The sequence below is a fragment of the Melanotaenia boesemani genome, chromosome 4 (genome assembly GCF_017639745.1).
Source record: "Melanotaenia boesemani isolate fMelBoe1 chromosome 4, fMelBoe1.pri, whole genome shotgun sequence".
Classification (NCBI taxonomy): domain Eukaryota; kingdom Metazoa; phylum Chordata; class Actinopteri; order Atheriniformes; family Melanotaeniidae; genus Melanotaenia; species Melanotaenia boesemani.
The window spans coordinates 39,836,617-39,853,189 of record NC_055685.1 but is presented as its reverse complement, the minus strand read 5'-3'; the positions used below and the strand labels follow the sequence as shown (position 1 = coordinate 39,853,189).

General features: G+C 44.8%; 1 long non-coding RNA gene across 1 annotated transcript; it reads left to right on the top strand.

Annotated features, from left to right (window-relative positions):
• Nucleotides 1-1,761: 1,761 nt before the first annotated feature.
• LOC121638933 lies at nucleotides 1,762-5,717 on the top strand. The gene is made up of 3 exons (XR_006010111.1): nucleotides 1,762-1,812; nucleotides 1,904-1,994; nucleotides 5,273-5,717. It is a non-coding gene; the product is annotated as an uncharacterized LOC121638933 (long non-coding RNA).
• Nucleotides 5,718-16,573: the final 10,856 nt, after the last annotated feature.

Here is a 16,573-nt window from a genome sequence, read left to right as displayed (position 1 = left end):
ACCAACAGTACTCACAATACCGCGGGAGAAAAGCTCCCGGACGAGCCCCCAGCTGTTACGACCCGACTCATGTGGAATGAGAGGCGTAACAAAAGAGAACTGCGGACAGATGTTGACGTGGAAGCTACCAGAAAATGAGGAACAAACAAATGGTGGTAAATCAAATCAAATCAAATCAAACTTTATTTATATAGCACCTTTCATACATAGAAATAGCAACTCAAGGTGCTTTACAGAGAGTAAAATCCCCCAGAACCCCAACCCAATAGCAGCAAGCCCACCTCCCACCCCTTCCCATCAAACACACACACACATCACAGAGGGTAAAAGCAAGTTAAAAGGACCAAGGAAATGCTGTCATAAATTCTGGGGTCTAGTGGTGTGGGGAAACTCTGAGATAAAACACTGTAAAACCAAATCTAAAACAATCTAAAAACCAATCTGGGTATAAAAGTAATAGTAATATTGCTAAGACCCATAAAATAAGAGAACCCGTGAAATAAGAGAATTAATAATATAAATAGAAGCTGAATACAGCCTGTGTGTTAAGACTAAAGAAATGAATAAATACAATAGTAATAATAAAAGTAATGATTAAAATGCTAAACTAAAAAGGTGGGTCTTGAGTCTGTTTTTAAAAATATCCACACTAGGTGCTCCCCTCACGTCCTCAGGCAGGCTGTTCTACATACGAGGGCCGTAGAAATAAAAGGAGGACTCGCCGTGGGTTTTTGTTTTTACTCTGGGAACAGTTAAAAGGCCAGTACCAGAGGACCTGAGGGGTCTAGTGGGCTCATAAGATAAAAGCAAATCAGATAAATAAGGTGGGCTAAGACCATTAAGAGACTTAAAAACCAATGTGATGTGTTGGAGTTAGCGAGGCTGCTTAAACCAAAAAAAGCAATAAAACATCTATGTATAAACTCAAAACCAGCCAGTACTGTCATGGTTTCTGGGTGTTGGTGTGTGTTATGTTCATGTTTTTGGGTTTCTGGTCATGTTTAGTTAGTTTTTCCTTGTGTGGTTTTCTGTTCCTGCCTCGTTAGTTCACCTGGACTGATTAGTCATCCACTTCACCTGTGTCTTGTTACTCCGTCTGTGTATAAGTACTCCTGGTTTTCAGTCACTCCTTGTCAGATCCTCTCATTTGGTCATGTGTGGTTTTGTTTGCTGGATTTATCCCTGTCTTGAGTTCTGGAGCTAAACCTGTCACCTGCACCAATTCTGCCTCTGACTGCCTGCAATTGGGTCTTCACCTCCTCCGACGTCTGCCATTCATGACAAGTACAAAAAGGAAAACCAAGACTAAGTGAATAAGTGAAACTAAAGACTGGCCTACCAAGCTATCCTACAAACAGAAAATAAAGCAGCTCCACCAGCTAAGCTTACACACAAAACACTATCTACAATTACAAACACAAACTATCCCAGCCCAACACATTCCAACTTTAATAACTATATGAACTATAACAGAAGGAGAAGCCAAAAGGGCTTTACTTATTACCAAAGAAAGGAAAAAAGAAGAAACATGACTATTTACCAGTCAGCAAACAAAAGGAAATAACACAAAGCCAAACAGGTTTACCACTGCTGGAAAATACTACTCTTTCTACACCAATACCACCAACTAACGCACACGGTCACCAAGTTCAAGCAAGCCAAGGGCAGACTGTGCAAACAGCTGCAGAAGTCTGAGATTTCCTGGTGGGTGACAGCAGCAGCAGCAGGGATTGGATCAGCAAGGTGTGACGGTGCCAGCCAGTCGCAGCCAGGTAGCAGCAAGCAGGCATTTGCATGCAGAATGGGACACAGGTGAGCCGGCAGACGTAAGCGTTATTACACTAATTATTTCATGCTGGGTAAAAACATTTCAGCTCTATGTTGATATTTGATCCCTTTCCAGAGATCAACAGGACAGATTTAGTATCAGTGAATTCCCGGAATATCAGGATTGTGAAGATGCTGCCGCCATGGCGCCGCCTGAAGAACTGAAGGTAACCGACCTAAAAGCCATGATGTTAGCACCCAGTGATCCGGGGTTAAAATGATCAGACCAAACCGGAGAGTTTTCCAACTGTCATGATGAATAAGACAGAGGCTGATTTATTTATTTAATTAATTCAAGGCAATAACCAGAAAACGTTTTCAGGTGGCTCCTCCACCAGAAACGTGTTCTTCCTGCATGTTATAGACAAGGAGGAGAAGTTCAGGCAGCAGGTTCAGTACAAAACATGACTCAGCAACTTTTACTGGAGAATAAATTCCAACATCATGTTTAAAAATATTTCTTGGAGCTCATTTCCAATGTTGTGGATTTTGCCCGGTCGAGTCCCCGACTCCGAAGCCGTGCTCCGTCCACGAGAAGGGGCGCGCCTCCCAGCTGGAGCTCCCTGTCGGCCTCCCTCTCTCCTTCTCCCCGGTCGGCTTCGGCTTGACGGTTAACCTTACTCGTGCGTTAAAGAGAATCTGACTCCGATAGTTTCCTTTAAATGGTTTATTGCAGTACACAAGGGTTGCTGGTGAATTCAAAACACCCGAACTAACTAAGTCCTGCTACGCAGGATCTTTTTAAACTCCTCTCTCGACCCCTCCTTTCCCTACAAAAGTTCTCTCTCCCACATCTGGCTTCCATCAACCCTTTCTCCACTTCAACACACACACTCCTTTGCACACACATCTGCTTGCACAATCCTTGTAGGGGAAAAACATCTCCTGATCTTTCCAGTCACAGAACTTCTGTTTACTCTGGCTTGTTTTCCTCGCATTCCGTCCCGGTCATCTCGCCCTGGAGTTGGTCACGTAGCTCTCATTAATCAGAAAGGGTCGTTTAGCGAACAGTGTCCTGAGTTGACTTCTCACCACAGAACCGTATCCTTAACTGACTTTTTCTCCACACCAACAATAATCATATTTTTTTCCTGCAGATATAAATGTTCTGCTGTCATTTAGCAGACGGTTTACTGGTTTATCTTAACCTGGACTAAACTGTCACAATTCCCGGTTCATGTTCTGGTTTCTTGTGTTTGGTTTTCGCCATGTTTTTGGTTTGTTCTGGTTTTTGGTGTTTAGCGTCGTGTCCTGTGTTGCTGCTCATTAGTTCACCTGGCTGTTAGCTCATTCACCTGTGCCTTGTTAGCTCCTGTGTGTGTCTAGGTCCCTTCCAGTTCCTCCTCACCAGTTCACTGCTCTCTGTCTGTTTCTGTGAGGGTTTAGTCCATATCATGCCAGGATTTTGCCACCAGAGTCTTGGACCTGCACCTGTCTGCCTCCCGCCTCATCTGCCTGCATCTGGGTCCTCACATCCACGGCTCGTTGATACTAACCGGTAATCTCGGGTTCAGGCTGTTACATCCTCCGCAAGGAGCCACAACTTTTTTCTTGTTCATGAGGCCACGAGAACAAAATGACGTCATTTTGCTCTCATGCAGTCATCATCAGCTGAGCAGAACTTTCTTCTCTTGAAGTGTTGTGTGATTGGTCGGACATTTGAGGTGGGCGTGGTTAACACAGAAGCGGGTCCACGTGTCCCCCGATGTGAGGCTGAACAGATGGTTTGAATGAACAGCTGATCGAGCTGGTGAGAAAGTACGCGAATCTAAACAACAGGTGGGATTTAAAGGGACCCTGTTACGCTATCTGGACTTTTCTGAGCTTCCTACCACGTTGTCGCCATTTTTATCACAAACATGTCTGAGTTTTCTAGTGTGTCTCTACATTCAGTTTCCATGGCGCTGACAACAACTGGTTTTGTTGGGAGGGGGCTCAGTGATTGGTCATCTTCTCCAGGTTGTGCATGTTCATGAGAATAAAAGGCACGCCCACGTCCCTCCTCAGTGTGAGGCGGAGGACGTGGCGGTGGAACCTGCAACCTTTTCAACACGGCACACCAGAACTGCTTCTCCAGCTGTGAGGAAAGCTGCACTTGTTCAACTTCCCGAAGGAAGCAACGGTCAGACAGCAGTGGATGGAGTTTGTTTCTGGGAGCCAGACACAGAGTTGCTCCAGTGTTTGTATCCGTGACCGGCGCTGGACGAATGAGGGCCGGGACAAGCAGGGGTCGGCCACCAGGCTTCGGCTCTGTTCCCACAGACAAGGACCACGTTTCCAAACCTGAGCCACAAGCTGGAAGTAAAACCGAATAAGTTGTCTGTTTTGTTTGGACTGTTGGTGTGTGAGCAACGGTCAGACTAAAGGAGTTAACCAGCAGGTAACACACCTGTAATGGTGAGCAGGACGTTAGCGATCAGCAGTGGTGTGCACAGACAATTTCAGGGGCAGGTGCTCAGTGAAAAATAAGGGCACCTTCTGCAGCGTGCGGAAACGCCAGCTGCCTTATTATGGCAGCATGAGGTTTAAAAAGAAATAAAATAAAATTTTTCTTTTACAAAGTAAGACTAACACCAGACTCACTGTCATGATCAAACTTCAGACCTTCAACCTGAGCTGCAGGACACCTGGACAGAGGACTCGCTCTGACAGATTTTCTAGAACTAAATTGACGTTTTCTCACTCCAACATATTCTTTTTATCTTAATTTATTAAACTATCTTTAACCAGGACAGTCGATGGTGACATCAACATGGAATACGTACAGTAAACTGTACACTTTTAAAAAATAGTAACTCTGAAAATGTCGTGCCTGCTCCCTCCTCTCAGGTGCGCTCCACATCTCTGGAGTTCTGATCACTGGTCTCAACACTACAACACCCAGAAACCCTCTGCTTCAGACATCTTGGACACACCTGCTTCCTATAACAATCATCATCAGCCTGCACCTGGTCGCCTGCCTTCATAAGCTCCCTGTACAGACTGCTAGCTTGTGTGGTATTCTTACTCATGCTCGTAACTCAGAACAGTTATTATTGTACTTCAGAGGCTTCATTAAAAGTTCCTTTGTTCTAATCTGCGCTTGTGTCCGGCTCCTCTCTGGATTCATTTGTTAGAAAAGGGTTCTGGTTTGGTCCAGAAGGCAAAGGGAGGGTGCTCTAGCACCACCTAGTGTTTATCTGTGCACGCCACTGGCGATCAGCACTGTAGATGCAACCAGGCTAAAAACACCCAGCTGGTTAGCCACGTGGAACATTAGGTGTACATGGAGGCCAGAAATGGTGTAATGGCTGCCCTGGCCCAGTTCACAGCTCGACACAAAGCTGGGTCTGATGTCTGGGTAAGTAGACATGTGGTCTGTTTCATGTCATCTTTGGTCCAGCAGTTTATCTTCACTGTTACTGTTCAACTTTTACTAAATGTGAAATGCTATTATTATTTCCAGAGAACCTCTGGGATCCTAGTGGCCAGGACACCAACATGGCAGCCAGGCTGAACCTCCACACGCTGTGTTGCTTCACAGCGTCCTGGGACAAAGATGTCAGCAGGAACCCAGCGCTCAGCCCTGGCATCATTCACATCAGTGGCAACATCCTGCAAGACAGGACCTGAGAACGTGGCCCAGTGGAAATCCATTACCAACCACATTCAGACGGCCCATGTCCATGACGACCCTCTGTTCCCCAAGTCTGCTCATCCTAACCAAGTTTCCAGAGACCCAAACAATTGGTTTCAGCCGGGTTAGACACGGCAATCCACAAAACCCGTCCTTTCTAATGGCATGCACGTCTGCCACACCCTCTGTTACCTTTGGTCTCTGGAACTGTCAGTCTGCAGTGAACAAAACAGAATTTATCAGTTCATTGATAAATCTCTCAGACATTCAGGTCCTAGTCCTGACTGAGACCTGGATCCGTGTAGAAAACACAGCTACACCAGCTGCCCTTTCTGTCAATGCAGAATTAACCCAAACACCTCACTCAGCTGGACGAGGAGGTGGAACGGGCTTTCTTATTTCTAAAAAGTGGAACTTTACCTCTCCGTCCTTTAACTACCTGCTCATCACTTGAGTATCACCAGTAAAGGTCTCTACACCCATCACTGCATACATTCTGGTCATTTACCGCCTCCGGGTGGCAGTATAGCTGAGTTTGTCTCTGAAATGGACACGATTCTCTCTGACATTCCTGATGATGGCACACCACTAATTTTAACGGGAGACATGAACATTCACATTGACAAACCACAGGCAACTGGTTCAAACTGGTTCAGACTCCTCCAACACACAAAGCTGGTAATACTCTTGACTTGGTTCTGACCAGAAACTGCTCCACAGCCGACCTGTCCGTCACCCGGCTGCACCTCTCAGACCACTTCCTGGTTAAATTCTCTGTCTTCAAAAACCTGAAACTTTCACATCCAGCCTAAAGGAGGCCAAGAAAACCTTTTATCAGAACAAGATCCGCAATGCTCCCAACACACGACATGTTCATGGTGTTTAACTCTCTTCTATCTCCACCACCTGCTCAGCCTCCCACTGTGCTGACTGCAGAAATTTCATTTCACGCATTGACTACTGCAACTCCTTACTGGCTGGCCTGCCTGCATGCTCAGTTAAACCTCTGCAGATGATCCAGAACGCAGCAGCACGTCTGGTCTTCAACCAGCCCAAAAGAGCTCATGTCACTCCGCTGCTAATCGCTCTCCACTGGCTTCCAGTTGCTCCTTATAGGCTGGAAATCTGGAAAACCTGCCGGATTGGGGCCCCCGAGGACCAACACTGGCTACACCTGAGCTAGACTCTTCTCCTCTGTTGTCCCCCGGTGGTGGAACCATCTACCAAACTCCGTCCGATCCGCCGAGTCCTTATCCACTTTTAAAAGCAAGCTAAAGACTCAGTTGTTTAAGGAGCATTTCCACACTTAGCTTAACTCTTCTACTCAGAATGAGGTAGAAAGATTAAAGCTAAGACTGTGGATGCCACCACGTCCAACAAACTGAATTTTTTTAAATTAACAGGACGTGATGTCACCACCCACATACACACTCTGAAATAAATCTGATAATAAATGTAAACAGCTATCTTTTGACTACGGTATTTAAGAATGCGTCAGATCAGATTATTACAGTAATCTGATTACTCCTAGATATCTGATTTTGATGTTCATGTAAAGGGTCTCTGTGTTTTATAAAAACAATTATCTGAGAATGTCTAAAAAACAAAAAAACAAACTGGTGTTAAATAAATTTGGAAATGAATCCACGTTGGGTCGATTCAGGAAATACAGGGTGTGCAGAATTATTAGGCAAGTTGTATTTTTGAGGATTAATTTTATTATAGAACAACAACTATGTTCGCAATGAACACAAAAGACTCATAAATATCAAAGCTGAATATGTTTGGAAGTTGGAGTGGGGCTTTTTTAGTTTTAGTATCTTAGGAGGATATCTGTGTGTGCAGGTGACTATTACTGTACATAATTATTAGGCAACTTAATAAAAACCAAATATATACCCATTTCACTTATTTATTTTCACCAGGGAAACCAATATAACAACTCAAAATGTACAAATATACATTTCTGGCATTCAAAAACAAAACAAAAACAAATCAGTGACCAATATAACCACCTTTCTTTGTGAGGACACTCAAAAGCCTGCCATCCATAGATTCTGTCAGTGTCTTGATCTGTTCACGATCAACATTGCGTGCAGCAGCAACCACAGCCTCCCAGACCCTGTTCAGAGAGGTGTACTGTTTTCCCTCCCTGTAGATCTCATATTTGATGAGGGACCACAGGTTCTCTATGGGGTTAAGATCAGGTGAACAAGGAGGCCATGTCATTATTTTTTCTTCTTTTAGACCTTTTCTGGCCAGCCACGCAGTGGAGTACTTGGATGCGTGTGATGGAGCATTGTCCTGCATGAAAATCATGTTTTTCTTGAACGATGCTGACTTCTTCCTGTACCACTGCTTGAAGAAAGTGTCTTCCAGAAACTGGCAGTAGGACTGGGAGTTGAGCTTGACTCCATCCTCAACCCGAAAAGGTCCCACAAGCTCATCTTTGATGATACCAGCCCATACCAGTATCCCACCTCCACCTTGCTGGCGTCTGAGTCGGAGTGGAGCTCTCTGCCCTGTACTGATCCAGCCACGGGCCCATCCATCTGGCCCATCAAGACTCACTCTCATTTCATCAGTCCATAAAACCTTAGAAAAATCAGTCTTATGATATTTCTTGGCCCAGTCTTGACGTTTTATCTTGTGTGTCTTGTTCAGTGGTGGTCGTTTTTCAGCCTTCCTTACCTTGGCCATGTCCCTGAGTATTGCACACCTTGTGCTTCTTGGCGCTCCAGTGATGTTGCAGCTCTGAAATATGGCAAAACTGGTGGCCAATGGCATCTTGGCAGCTTCACGCTTGATTTTCCTCAGTTCATGGGCAGTTATTTTGCGCCTTGTTTTTTCAACACGCTTCTTGCGACCCTGTTGACTATTTTGAATGAAACGCTTGATTGTTCGATGATCACACCTCAAAAGCTTGGCAATTTTAAGAGTGCTGCTTCCCTCTGCAAGACATCTCACTATTTTTTACTTTTCAGAGTCCGTCAAATCTCTCTTCTGACCCATTTTGCCAAAGGAATGGAAGTTGCCTAATAATTATGCACACCTGATATAGGGTGTTGATGTCATTAGACCACACCCCTTCGCATTACAGAGATGCACATCACCTGATATGCTTAATTGGTAGTAGGCTTTCAAGCCTGTACCTGTTGGAGTAGAACAACATGCATAAAGAGGATGATGTGATCAAAATACTCATTTGCCTAATAATTCTGCACACAGTGTAAGAGGTGATTCCGGCTCTGCTCAAGTCACTTTCGCTGTAGTCAGGCAGCAGAGGATGTACTTCAACCTGTCAAAGACAATGATGGTGCACTTCTACACCTCCATCCTCCTCCATCACGAGTCCATCCTCAGTTCCTCCATCACCAGCTGGTACGCTGCTGCCGCTGCCAAGGACAAGAGCAGATTGCAGCACATCGTTCGCTCTGCAGAGAAGCTGATTGGCGGCAATCTGCCTTCCTTCGAGGACCTGTTCACCGGCAGGTCCCTGAGGCCTGCAGGAAAGATGGTGGCTGACCTCGCCCACCCCGGTCACAAACTCTTTGAGAAGTTCTCCTCTGGCAAGAGGCCATCAGGACCAAACAAACCAGTTTCTTCCTCTCTGCAACCGGCCTCATCAGCATGGCCCAGGACCCCCCATGAGTCTGACACTGGTTCAACCATCACCAACGAACCAGAACAAATTCCTGGTGGGTAAATAATAAATCTGATTCTGATTTCACAGAAACAGTTTTTATGAAAAAGAAAAAACCTGAAGTTATTATTACTTCTATTTTCATAAAATACATGTTTGAGGGCTGAGTTATTTCTTTTTTTCATATATCAATCTCAAATGTACAAAAACCTGTTTAAATAAAATCCACTTAACATGTAAAATAACTTATTTCATTTGATTTTGGCATAAACTGACATCATGTGATCAATCTAACAATTAAAGGATTAAATAATGTGAATTATTACATATTTGGTCTTTTTTATTAGGACTTAAGATGACTGAAATAAATATTAATCTGTAATAGATTTTAAATAAAGCTTTTGGAAGAGACGTTTTCATCCTAAATGACCTGAAATGGAAACTGAAGCGGACCACAAGGTTTCATTCAGACGACTGATTCTAGAAAAATAAATATATTTTCATTCATTCTCTGTCCAGCTTCGTCCAGCTCAGGTACACCTGGACAGGTGGAAAGAGACAAACCACTGCTCACGCTCACTCCTCGGGAGAAATTAGAGACCAGTTAAGCTAACATGCAACATATTTTAGCATTATTAATATTATTCTATAAGCCTGGTAAAATGTCTATAAATATTTCATCACAGTTTTCTTATGTATTTATTTCCAATATATTTATTGATTTTTTTTATATGTTTCATAACAACAGAACATGAGTCTGTTCATTCAGGACCATCAAAGTGATGAAGGGATGTTGGAGAGGTTAAAAACAAAGGATGGAGGGAAGCAGACGGTCCGATATTCCAGAGGAAAAATTCCATGATGATCCTGTTCCAGTTTGTTAAAGTGAGAGTTTGTCCTCTGGCAGCTGGTGAGAAACTAGGTTTCCTTGACTCAGCATCGGTGAGGAGGTGAGATTAGACCTCCTTCTAATCTACGTTTAATCAGATGTCCTCCTGGATTATTGCAGATTATGGAGCTGTTTCATGCTTCATCGTTTTCAATGACAGCAAACCACAATCTGAGCTGTTTCCAGGTCCAACCAGACTGAAGAACCCGATCCAGATCACCATAAACCTCATCTGGGATTAACTAAAATAATGTGAGTTTGGGGAGATCTAAACCTCGTCGTGAGTTCAGCAGCTGCAGCGTAGAAATGTTTATTCTGTCGTCAGTGAACCAACCAATCAGCAGGAGGAACATTCATGTTGATGATGGACACGCAAAGACGGGAAAAAAAACTCTTTAAAGAACCGGAATATCATCCAGGATAAAAAAGCCGATGTGGACCACAGAAATAAAGTTATCCCTTCAGGGGTGGGGCTAGAGGAGGGCCAGGGTGGCCCTGCCCAGCTCTGATTCTGAGTCTGATTAGACAACTCAGGTGATTGGCATCAGGATTTACTTTTACCAAGGACCTGGACTTACAATCCATCGTAAACACTTGCTTGCTGATGCTCTGTTTTGTTTTTTATGGATTTTTTATGCTGATTTCCCCTTTTTTACTTACAAACCCACACACAGTTTTTTTTAATATCTATGAATATCTGGTACTAAAGCATTTTTTTTGTAGGAACAGCAGCATCTTTCATAGCTCTTTTATCTGCAGCGCTCCGTGTGTGTGGCCTACACACAGCTGAAGCTAAATAGCTTAGAAAGGTGCTAACGCTACGCCAAAGAGCAGCAAGATGCCTTCCATCTCCACAGAGACTACCAAGACTTATTTAAGAAGATAACAGCGCTGGAGGTAAAAGTTTGCCACCTTGAAGTCAATATTAAAGTAAATGGTCGGTGTGGAAATGAAACGACCTTGTCACTGATTCAAAACAGCGGAGCAAGCTAACAGACGGCTAAAAGGCACAAATAACACTACCAAGAAAGAGGCAGCCTCTGTGAATTACAGTAAATCATCGGGTGGGTAACAACCCTCCCTGGAACTGGTACAAAACCAGAAAGTAAACGCTGCCTTCTGGAAAAGGAGGACAACGTATCTCAGGTCGGTGCAGCGAGCTGTGATGAGACCGACTGGCCTCATAACAAAGCACCTCTTCTACCCTCTACATGGTAGGAAACAGGACACCCAGACTGGGAAGGTTAACAACAAACCTCCAAAGCACCTGAATGTGGAACTACAGAACAGATTTCTCTGCTATCGGAGGACTCGGATCTTTATGGACGACCATCTATCCCAGGACTGCGAGGTGAGGACTGATAACCGGTCAGGAAGGAAAAGGCCGCGGGGAAAGCTGAAGGCTGGGCCTGAAACTCTGATTACTGGTGATTCTGCTGTAAATGATGTTCAGAGGAAGGAACAGCAAAGTCCTCTGCTTTCCTAAAGATGTGATCAGTGACCTGCAGGAGAGGATTCTGGAAGCCGTGGCTGAGAACCATGCTTCTTCCCCACTTTTCTACACAACACACCACTATGATTAAAAACACTGTAAACGACCAACACCACACATTTAGCTTCTATCTCACCTCTGCAGCTACCCTCTGAAGATCACCTGGGCCTAGTGTGCGGAGTTTCTTGGCCAGCTCAGATACACTGCCACTATGTTCTCCACAGAAAGTAGGGAGGGAATCTCTGAACAGAGCCAGAAGAGAAAAGTTGAGCTTTGGTTTCCAGGTAAAACAACAAGAAATGTCAAGTTCAAGCATGACAGAGGTTAACACAATATCAGAAATATTAAACAGCACAAAATACGTATTAATTTACGCGATACTTCGTATGTTGTCTGTGAACTGCTGCATGATTCTCTGGACAAAGACTGAGTCCATGGTCCGTTTCTGGAGCTGGCTGTACAGAATGTCCACATGAGGCTGAGGGATCTAAGCATAGCATTTTTATGATACACACTCAAGATTTACCATATAAGGTTCTCTGTCCTACAGACTGGATTCACACACGAACATGTCTTCTACGCACATGAACATCCTATATGCAAACTCTATGATTGGAGGACACAGGACTGAGGAATTTTCTTTGTTTAAACCATATATAAGACAGAACTGTACATCAGGTCTTGGGGTCTTCGTTCTGGTTTTGGGACCTCCAGATTTTGCTGCAGAAATCTGTTTTGATGTCTGAACTTTTGTAATAAACTTCTTTTTATTATTCAAGTCAGCGTCCAGAGACATTTTTGCCTGAGGTTCAACTTTTCCACATCTCCTGATCAAAATACATCAAGGCATGATGTGATGGAACAGTTTCAGGAAGAAGCTGAAAGTTTCATCCTCCAGTAGTCTCACAAACCCTCCAGCTTCTCTTACAGTGGTGGGATCAAACTCTTCTAAGTCCCTGATGGTCTCAAACACTGGATCAGGTCATCTTTGTGCTCAAACACAGTGCTCACAGCCCGGATATGGAAGTTCCATCTTACTGTGCTTGCTCTTGGGAGTCTGTGTGCCACCACTTTATCAAGCACACAGGTTCTCTTGGGAGATTATGAGAAAAAGCTAGAGAATCCAGCCAGGTCAGAGAAGAACTGACTAACCTTTGGGATATGAGATGTGACCTGCTGCATAATGAGGTTGAGTTGGTGAGCGTAGCAGTGAACATAGTATGCATTCACATACACATCTTCTTCTGCACACCACCTGTGGCTCCTCTCATGACACTTGCACCATCATATGCCTGGGAAATGAGCTTGCTCTTCTGGTCATCAGGGAGAATGGAGCTCAACCTATCCAGAAGCGCTGTGGTTATGGAGTCAGCGGTGGCGCTGTGGAGAGGTATGAACTCAAAAAACCTCTCTTGCACATAATGGGCTTTGTCAATGTAACGGATCACAAGCACCAGCTGATGCTGAGTTGAGATTTCCATTGTTTCTTCAGCCTGAATGGAGACAAAGTCTGCACTCCTGACTTCTTCAATGATGCACTCTCTCAACACTGAGAGCTGCAGTCAAGGAGTTCATTCTGTACAGTCTTGGACGTTCCCTGTCTGCAGGCGCTCATGTAGAACTGCATCTAGTGATGCTACAAAGTCCACCAGTCCTCTAAAAACGCCAGGATTTTCTGAGCTTTCACTTTCATCATGTCCACGCAGGACTAGCTCAAATGCACCACAGAACTTGACACAGTCTATTATTTTAGACAGGATGTGCCTGTGTGACGGTTTTGCTCAGGTGTATCACAAACCAAATTTTATTCATTTATTTTTCTGGGGTGCCAGCCAGGTCTTTCTCCTGACATTTATAATTTCCCTGAGACCTAATAACCACTCCACAAGGGATGTTCATAAATAGTTCATACAAACACCCCGTTGGCAAAGATAAAGAAACATACCCAACACCAGTTCATGATGACACTATACATTTATACATATAGCAACCAAGCAAACAACAAAAAAAATAATACCATGGCAATCGTACAGCTCAAAATAGTTTAATCAAAAAAATGAAACCCCCCAAAAAAACAAAACAAAAACCAAAAACATGAATAATAGTTCAGTTCAGTTCAGTTCAGTTCAAGCCATCAAAAATTAGAAAAACGAAAAAGAGGGGGAAAACCATCATTTCAATTCGGCCTCTGAATAAATCAGTTCCACCTTGTAAGGCCTAGTTCAATCCAGGTCCCAACCAGTTTAACGAAAAAACACCATAAACTCCACTCCGGGTTTTCCAGTTAGTCCCGCGGCGGGGCACCAAAACAAGGAAACGACGGATGTCCGAGGGCAATCTCTCCTCGGCAACACCAAGCAAGCAGAAAGGGAAAAGGACAACACCAGACTGGGACTCACGACACCGGTCCTCCACTCCAGCATCCAGGAAGAATAAAGACCAACTCCATCCGGCGAGTCCGTTGTCTGTCGCGCTGCCCAAGAGCAAACCTCCAACCGCTCCTCCCGTGCTGAACTCGTCCGCCCTCGATCACACCTGCCACCGTTCTCTCTCTCTCTCTCTCTCTTCCCTCTCACTCTCCGACTGTCCGACTCCTCCCCTTCAGGTAAATGCTGTCCCATTTTTATAACTTTTTGGTCCAGCCTCTCAAGGCAAAAAGAAAATTCTACTGGCTGATTTCAGGCAGGGTGGAGCAGTGAAGCAGGTGTGTTTAATCAGAGACAAACATATGACATGGCAGACGATCAGGCTGTCACACTCCTCCCTCCTTGAAAGAACTTGCTATATACTGCAAAACCTGAATCAATTAGACGCACAGCGAAGGGTCAGAAAAACCTCGGAAATCCTCTTCATCACTGTCCTCCTCAAATATTTTTAAGAGTTGACTACGTTGTGCCCTATCCACTTCAGCTGCAGTAGGATAACAGGGCTTCAGTTGTGTCACATGAACTATCCGCAGGTCTTCACCAGTATTTTCCAAAACGACCTGGTAGTTGATTGGACCTACTTTCTGAGTGACCCTGTATGGACCCTTCCAACGGGGGGCAAGCTTGGCTGAATAGGACATGTCTGCTTTTGAAGTAGGGTGAGAACGGAGCCAAACACGATCATTCACTTCAAAATCTGTATCCCGTCGTCTTTTGTCGTAATACTGTTTTTGTCTTTTACGTGCTCTTTCCAAGTTCTTGTTAACAATTTGTTTGAGTTCTGCTAACTGTACGGTCGTAGGATAGGCAGGTGAATCTGGGTCACATAAGAGTGGGGAGAACTCATTGTCCATGGGTCCACTTAGTGGTCGCCCCAGATTTAGTTCTGCAGGGGTAACGCCTGTGGTTTCGTGCACAGCAGAATTGAGAGCAAATCTGAATTCCGGTAAATACTTATCCCAGTTCTTGTGGTTCTCCCCCACGTATGATGCAATCATAGCCTTGAGGTTGCGGTTTACTCGTTCAGTCAGGTTGGTTTGCGGGTGATATGGGGAGGTCCTTTTCAGTCTGAGATTCCATCGACTACAGATTTCCTCAAACACAGATGACACAAACTGGGGACCCTGGTCTGAAAGGATGTATGCCGGTGTACCCCATCGGGTGAAGATTTCACGAGTCAACGTGTGGGATACAGTTTCAGCGGTGGCCTTTCGTAGAGGGAATAACTCTGTCCAACGAGTATAATAATCCACAAAGACTAGCAGATACAAGTTTCCGTTGCTGCTACGTGGAAATGGTCCCATGAGGTCAACTCCCAGCATCTCCCAAGGCCTGCTGACAAAGGTTTGTTGAAGCTTCCCTGGTGGTTTCCGGGTTTCTGGTTTATACTGCTGGCAAACCGGGCAACATCGCACATAATCCCTCAGACTCTAGACCCTAGACTCATTCTGGGCCAATACATAAGAGCCTGTAATCGTTTATATGTTTTGTAACGCCCTAGGTGTCCAGATAAGGGGTTGTCATGGTAATGGTGAAGTACCTGCTGCCGGAGGGAAGATGGGATGAAGACTTGATACAGAGTTTTGTGAGGTAACTGGAGAATTCTGTACACCTTGTCCTCCACCACCGTAAATCTGATTGTGGGACTTTCCGCAACTTCCCCTGTTTCCATGATTTTTTCATACAGGCTTTGGACCTCAGGATCCTCCTGTTGAGCTTTCCAAATGTCCTCGTCTGTGATCTGCAGGTTTCTAGAAGTATCGGTTGCAGAGCGCAACACAACGGCACAAGTTGGAGGTTGGAGATCTGGTACTGGTGCTCTTGATAGGGCATCTGGAACAGTGTTGTAACGTCCTTGGCGATACTCTACGGTAAATGTAAATTCTTGAAGACGAAGGGCCCACCGGATTAATCTTGTGCTTGGTTTCTGGGTTTTGAACACCCAAATCAGGGAAGAATGATCAGTAACAACAGTGAAGTGCCTCCCCTCCAGGTAATACCGCCATTTCTCCAGGGCCCAAACAACGGCAAGACACTCTTGCTCTGTAGTGGAGTAATTCCTTTCAGCTTGATTTAGTGTACGGCTGGCAAAGGCCAGAACCTGTTCTGTCCCCAGACCGGTGGACTGTGCCAGTACAGCTCCCAGACCGACATCACTCGCATCCGTGTACACAATGAATGGGAGACTGAAGTCAGGATGGCCAAGTACGGGTGGAGAAACCAAAAGTTGTTTGAGGGCCTCAAAGGCTGCCTGACACTGTGGGGTCCAGATGAATCTTGCTCCCTTGCGCTTCAGGGCATTGAGTGGTTTAGTGAGCTGAGAAAATCGGGGCACAAAACGATGGTACCATCCAGCCATTCCCAAAAATCTTTGTAGTTCTTTTATATTTTGAGGAACAGGGAATTCCTGAACAGCCTTAGTTTTTTCTGCATCGACTTCCACCCCAGCTGAAGAGACGATGTGACCCAAGAAGTTCAGGGATGTACAAAAGAATTGGCTCTTTTTCATATTCACGGTGAGGTTTGCGGCTCGCAACTTGTCAAATACGGCTTGTATGTCCTGCATGTGCTGTTCCTGGGTGTTTGAATAAATGATAATGTCATCCAGGTAGACTAGACATACTGTTCCTCTCAGGTCACCCAAAACCAGCTCCATCAGCCGCTGGAAAGTGGCCGGGGC